Below are 7534 nucleotides of genomic sequence, written 5' to 3'. Positions count from 1 at the left end.
GCTCATCACTATCAGAAGGAAGCGGGCCTGCAACCGGCTTAACCTTCTTATCAACTGTTTTATATTTTGTGTCAACCTTGGCATCATTCAAGCACTCTTTTCTTTGCTACAATTTCTGCAAATTTTCAGCATCTTTCAACTCTGTTGGCTGAAAAATTTCAGCCTTTAGCTCTATGGACTGCATGGGTGCTCCTGAAACTCTGTATGCAGAAATTTTTCTGCATTCAACTCTGTTGGCTGAATGGATTCAGCCCTCTGCAATTCTGTTAGCTGATCAAGATCAGCCATAAATTCAGTTTGCTGAGTTTTCTCAGCCTCTAACTCTGTTTGCAGCATAAAACCAGAAATTTCCTGAAACATATCCAAGGTTTGCACAGGTATGATCTTTGAACCCTTACATACATCAGTTTTCAGCATTGCACTCATCTCAAACAATGTATCTGCATAAGACATCCCTTCATACAATCCATCCACATGCTCTTCTGCTTGCAAAATACCTGCATTCTTCAACTCTTTCTCCTTACGACCAATGTACTGCCTGGTAGCTCTAGGCAAATCTGAAATTTTCTGATAACTTACCGAACTATCTGAAGTAAACCCAACAAAGTTATTGGAGAAAAACTGACTGCCAGGAGGCGAGATCTCCTCTTTTCTCTGCTCCGTACCACTGGCGTCTCGCAAGACAGCGGTACCTAATGAAAATCCAACTCCTTCGCAGGTAGTGGTGCCTCACGCAAGGAGTCCCTATTTCTCGGATGATTCACCCCAACAGTCATAAACTGAACAGCTCGCATACCATCTTTACTGCGTATCCGTGCATAAGCTGATCTGTCATCCATCACTTTTGTTTCCATTCTTGCTTCTGTAATGAAAGGCTGTCCAAGAATAATCGGATAGGAGCATGAATCCTGAACAAAGCAATGATAATCCTCCTCAACATTACCAATGGAAATTCTGATACTCGGACAAGCAGCATACATATCACCAGAAGTATTATTGGCGGCTCTCATGCGCCAGCCATGCTCTGCATCCATAGGCCACTTGCCACTCTCATAAACACCTCGAGCAATAAGATTAATCTCAGAACCATGATCAACTAAAGCAATCAAGGGAATTTGTTTCTCTCCAATCCTTACCACTGTCTTAGTGGTTGCTCTAGCCCAATGACTTCGTGAAAAATGGCTACGAGGAATGAGAATAGGGGACTCATCATCTTCATACTGCATAGGTTGCACTATTTTCTCCAATTGCGGATTAACAGAAGCATTCTCAACCATCACTGCATCATCATGCTCTTCTCCAAGAGCTCCATGCCACAATCCCTGTAAAGCAGGTCCTTCCATCGCATGTCGTTTCCTCCGCAAAAGATCCTGCATCTGATCCTGTATTTCTCTTCTAGCAATCCCAAGAGCCTCTCCAACAGTAAAAGTAACTTCACTATTCAAAATTCTTTCATGAAAAATCTTACTCATATCCGTTTGCATATCAAGGTCTGACAAGAGCTTGAATCCTGGCTCTTTTCTTGGTTGCCTCTTTTCTTTCTGCTTATCTCTCATTGGTTGATCGGAACCTGTTTGAGTTGGAGAATTTGACATAGGTGGAGCTGTAACAGGTGGTGAATCAAAGTCACCCCCTCTAGTCTTTTTGGAGGAGCTAGGACCCTCCTCATCTCTTCTTCTCTTCTCTTCAACCATGGCATCTAAACCCTGCGTTTTAGCAATATAAGCAAAAATAGAATACCTGTCAACAGGAGAATCCCATCCTGTTTCTCCTCGGATGCTAGAGCCCACACAAGTCATAGTAGAAGTTTGAACTTTCCCTCTTCTCGCTATCTCCAAGGCAGAAGACCATAAAGCAGAGTCTCCATCAGATTTCTGCTCAAGCTGGACTCCAAAAGCTGAAGCATCTCCTCTAACACTCACATAAGCTGATCGCGCAGCCATATCATCAACAAGCTTCTTCATACCTCCCTTACCAAAGTTCGTGTCAAGAGGAGCGCCAGTCTCTGTCAGCCATATCTTCCCATCTTGTCCCCAGAACACTACATTCTTCTTACGTGCTTCCTGAAAAGCATCACAATCTCTGCAGTGTTGGTGCTCTGTACTATCACACCAAATACATCGTCGCCCTTTCCTTTGACCAGCTGGAAAAGCAGTCACTGGAGCAGGTGCTACAGCAGGTACTGACATAAGTTGCTCCTTTAACTTACCAACTTCAGCTTTGACTGCTTCAATCGTCAAATCCGCCAAGCCTTTAATAACATCATCTACAGATAAGGGCACTGGAGCAGCAGGAACTGGTGGATTCATAACAGGAAGAGTAGGCTTAGGCAAAGAAGCAGCAGGGGTAGAAGAAGAAGTCTCCAAGGATTTTTCAGGAACTGATCCTGTATTTCGATGCAATCTGACTCTCCTGCGCTGCTTCTTGACAAGAGCATTCACAGCATCAATGACATGTCTCCACTCAGTCTTTAAACCTGAATCAGTAGCTTGATCTTCCAAAAGATCATCCAACTTTTCCTGCAAATCAGCATCTGCAGCTTGCAAAAATAACTCCACTTTCTGCATCTCCAAAGCTTGCTGTTCAGTCCCATCCAACTGATCATAACGGCTTTCAAACTCTCGCAGAAGAGCGGTAACAGTAAGTCCCTTATTAGGCATAGAAACCCATGCTAAAAAATTCCTGCGATTCATAAGACCTGTATCCTCCAGGAAATATTCATCTTTTAATGCCTTTTTAAATTCAACCCAACCTGCATGTGCTTCTTGAATTTCTGCAATTCGACCTTCAAGAGCTCGAACCACGATCCGCAAGAAGTAGCGGCTCCAAACATCTTGAGAAACCCCAAAAAACTTCATCTTTTCTTCATACAAATGCAGGTAAGTTGACACTTGTTGGCCATTAAACTGCTTCATCTCCTGTTGGACAGCTTTCAAAGCATCCATAGCATCACTGTCACGTTTTGCATGAGCTTGCTGCTGCATATACATGGTAAATGACTAAAACAGGTTCTTCATGACATTATCATCTGTCATCTCTTCTTGCGAGTCTCCCATCTTGCTGATAACGCAGCACTTTCACGTCGGGTTCACCAGAAATGTCGAAGAGATCGTGCAAGAGCTGCAGAACACGGGGTTCAAGGTACAGCAATGAAAGAGACTGTCAGGAAGAACTCAAAAATTTGATGCCAAAGTTCACTATATTGCTTGTCATGAACCTTTCAAGAGGTCCAAGAGTTCCCATTCTGAGCATTCAGCTTGTATAAGAATTTGCGTAGGCTAAGCGTCTCTCGGCTTTGCACTGCTACAATGTTTTGAAAAAGCTCTTTACATAGATCAGAGTTGATGACTTTTTGGGTATAAAGTCAAATTAAATGACAAAGCTTTACAATTTGTTTATAGCTTTATAATAAAGCTTAAGAACTTGCTTTTCAGGGTAAGATGTTCCATCTCTGTCCCAGTGCCTTCACACCTGCATCAGTCAACTTCTTACAGCATTTTAAAGATATATTTCGAAGCCGCTTACAATGATGTGAAATGAGAACCAACGATGTATCAGTTATTGTTGAGTAGTCAAAAGCCATCTCCAACAAGTTTGGGCATCTCTGAACTAGTTCATACACTGGAGGATCACCAAGGTGCTTGAAGTTGCTAAGTTCCACATGAGTAAGATTGCTACAGAAATTCACTAATTGCATAATAGCAACTTCAGAAGCTGTTGAAATATGAGCTAGCTTTAGCTTCAAAATGCGGAGGGTTGAAGCTCGCTGTATCAGGTGTAGAAGTCCAAGATCAGTCAGCATCAAGGGGTCATTTGCAATGGTTTTATCAACCAAGTGAAGTTCCTTCAGATCTGGACAATTCTCAGATATTAGAGTCAAAGATGTATCTGTCACTGAAAAGCTGTCCTCCTGTCACCGCTTATGGCGGAAGCGTACCAAAGAAATGTCACAACTGAAGACAAAATGCAATGTCTCCTGCCTAAATCGATGAACCTCAGAGAGGCAGCATATAAGAGATGCTGAAACACATCATCTGAAAGCTTTGTACAATGCTGCATACTCAGGTATCGTAACTTCAGACTGGTGTTGCAGAGTACACGAACTGATGGATTTGAAAGAAGGCGACATCCATCCAATCGGACCTTTAGAAGCCTTAATCATCCTTTGGCCAATGCAATGATACCAGAGTCTGAGACATGCTCGCAATAGCTTAGAGATATGTAACGAAGCAATGGAACGAAGAGAAGTGGCGAGATCCACAGAGAGAAGTGTGTCTCCCTCCCTAACTGTCGATGGCGGCTCTGACTTTATGGTGGTACTCCCCAAATTGATCAATCTCCCCTTCACTGTCAATCGGACAAAGCTCCTGCCATGATGAAGAACGCGATCTCTGCAAAGGTCTGCCCAGGAATGGAATAATGCTCTTTTAATCTGCCAAATTGACGTCTTGCAATGGAAGGAAGGCCGCCTTGGCCGCCGCGTTTCTCAGAACGGGGAAGAGAGAAACAGACATAAAGACAGGAACACTGTGTGGATCTGAGTGTTTGTCACGCCTGTGTCACCCAACTCATTTGTTGCCATGCTTCGCGATAGAATCGAATCAATGGTTCGCTTCCTTGTTCCCTTTCTCTGTCTTCTCCCCTGCGGAGTCATTCAGAATGCCCTTTTTCCAATCCAAGCATTACTCCCCTTCCTTTCGCTACAGAAGCGAAAAAGAAGGAACCTTTCCTCCCATTCAAGCGCATGACAATCCATCTTTTTCCCTCCCTTTTGCCATTCGAATACTCTTTTCCTCAATTAGCCTCCTTTTCTCCCTTTTAGCATTTCTCCCTCTCCATTCGTGACCTCCCCATTCTTAGATGCTGATTTGCCTTAAAAGCGAACTTGATGTCCTTCCTAACAATACCACCTGTCCTATCACATTTATGGCCCCATACATGTACCAATAAGCCTGGCAATTTCTCTCGGTGCTCCATTACAAGTTTCAGCTTTGTCTTTTGAACTTCTTGTCCCTTTTTTAAGACAGGTCACACATTAGCAGCTTTTGCCTTGTCAAACAAAGACTCCATTTCTTTTTAGCACTTCAATTGCTAATACATCTTCATGGCACTGTCAAAACATGGTTGGAGTGGTTTGAGGTCAGTCTTCTCAACTTCAGATAGTAACTCTAGAACATGATCAGTGTGCAATACATTTAAGGAAATATATACATTGGATGTAGTTTATTAAAATGCACCACGCAAACAATGAATCACACGCAGAAATTAACACAAATGCACAACAAAAATGGAGGTGTTCACGGCTCAGATGCGCAGCATCACGACACCGCTCTTGCCCTCGTGGAAGGAAGTGGTATGTGGGTTCACAAGGAATCTAAGGCCAAACAATGTGACTTCAACATGCATAACTCTTCTTCTTCTTTTACCCTCTCCCCAATTTGTTTTCCATCTATCTCACCCTCTCCATCTCATAATCTTCTCTCCCTCTCTCTTTCTCTTCTCCTCTTCCTCTCCTTCTTTTTTCATCTTCTTCTCCTTTCTCTCTCTTCTTCTGCTTCTTCTTCTCCTCTCTCTCCCTCTTCTTCTCCTTCTTTCACTTCTTCTTCTCCTTCTCTCTCTCTCTCTCCTTCTCTTCTCCTCTCCCTCTCTTCTTCTTCTCCTTCTTCTTTTCCTCTTCTTCTCCTTTCTCTCTTCCTCTTCTTTCTCTTCTCTTCTTCTCCTTCTCCTACTCTCTCTCCCTCTTCTTCCTCTCTACTTCTCCTTCTCTCTCTCTCCCTCTTTCTCTCTTTCTCCTTCACTGAACACGAGGGGGGGGATTTCTCTTGTCATGGCCAGGGGGGTTTCAGACATTGGCCACCGAGGGGGGGTTTCCACCTGACGACGAGGTGGGGGGGAGGAGAAGTCTTTCTCGGAACCCCAGGGGGCGCAGCTGGCTGCCGTAGGGAGGGGGGAAGGTGACGAGCTTGAGGGGGACCTGCTGCACGGCGATCACTAGGGCGGAGGGGTGCTGTGTTCCACGCAGGGAGGGGGAGCCTCCCCTTTATAGGAGGGGGAGGAGGGTGGCATGGCCACCACCCCTTCCACCTAGGGGCTGCATGTCCCCCTATCCTCCACTTCACTCCCTCTCTCTCTCTCCCCGATGTCCTGTTGGTGGGGAGAGAGAGAGGGAGTTAAAAAAAATTGCACTAATGGGGAAGAGCCAAAGAAGGAGTGGTGCTAAAGGCAACCTGGAAGGATGAAGAGGGATAGAAGGTGGGGCAGGGTGAGTCAATGATGAAGTATCACATGTAAGTGAACCATCAATAAGATCCTCAAAAGCCGGAGCCTCATCGAAGATCACATCCCTGCTCACCTCAATCTTCTGTATCGTCGAGTCATCGAGCAAATATCCCTTCATGGTTGTGCTATAGCCCATAAAGATAAGCTTCCTTGACTTTGAGTTGAGCTTTTTCTTCCTCTTCTTCTTGTCCACAATGGACATAGGCATCACATTTGAAGATGCAAAAGTGAGACACGGAAGGCTTTTTCCCAAAGGAAGCCTCATAGGGAGTCATTTCCTATAATGGTGAAGTCGAATGGATGTCAACTATAGTAGCCACTGCCTCACCCCAAAGGGAATGAGGAATACTCTTATGTCAATTGGGGGCCATCTCCACCATTGTCTGATTTGCATGCTCCACCATGCCATTCTTTGATGGTGTGTTTGGATGGAAATACTCCACCCGAATGTTGTGATCCTTGCAAAACTGAGAAAAGAGGTGAGAAATAAACTCGCCACCATGATTAGCTCGAACACCACAAACTTTGAAAGTAGTTTGTGTCTCTGCAAACACCTTCCACTCATGCAAAATTGGGAGTACGCCTCACTCTTGTACTCCAAAAAGTAAGGCCACATATAACAACTGAAGTTGTCAAAAATCAACATCACATACTTGGCCTTCCCAAGGGAGGCAATGCCCATAGGTCTGTAAAGATTGGTATGAACCAACTCCATCACAAAAGACACCTTCCTAGAAGAAACTTGGGGATGTGGCTGCCTATGCTGCTTGCCCTACAAGTAGCTAGGGTACAAAGTGTGAATACGAGGGAAATTTGAAAGTCCCTTCACCACCTTCTTTCAAGAAGCCCACCATATTGCATCAAGGTTCACATGCCCACAACAAGCATGCAAAAGCAACCCAAGCTCATGAGAAGACTGTGCAACTAAGGCTGTGAGCATATAAACCCACCCTCCTTTGTACTTGTCCAAAGAGTAGCACTTGAGGAAGCATCCTCCATGGTACTTGCATCATGTGTAAAGACAACACGGGTACCTAGCTTAGTCAAAAGAAAAGAGGTTAAAACCCAAATCCGATATGTAGAGGACCCTAGCAGAAGAAGTCGGCCGATCTGGTAGTAAGGGAATAGTCCCCACTCGATGAACAAGAATGGAAGAATTGTCACCAATGGTGACTATGACCCCTCGCGAACACATGTCCTGAAGCCAATCCTATCAATAGGTCATGTGAGAAGAAGCCCCATTGTCCACAAGCCA

General features: G+C 44.5%; 1 pseudogene; it reads right to left on the bottom strand.

The window, feature by feature from the left end:
- Nucleotides 1–3430: 3430 nt before the first annotated feature.
- LOC148021372 (uncharacterized) lies at nt 3431–6397 on the bottom strand (annotated as a pseudogene).
- Nucleotides 6398–7534: the final 1137 nt, after the last annotated feature.

Source organism: Lygodium microphyllum, chromosome 18 (genome assembly GCF_053477565.2).
Source record: "Lygodium microphyllum isolate KBCC chromosome 18, Lygodium_microphyllum_v1.1.10, whole genome shotgun sequence".
Taxonomy (NCBI): Eukaryota; Viridiplantae; Streptophyta; class Polypodiopsida; order Schizaeales; family Lygodiaceae; genus Lygodium; species Lygodium microphyllum.
Note: the sequence above shows the minus strand (reverse complement) of the source record. Positions and strands in the feature narration are given on the sequence as shown.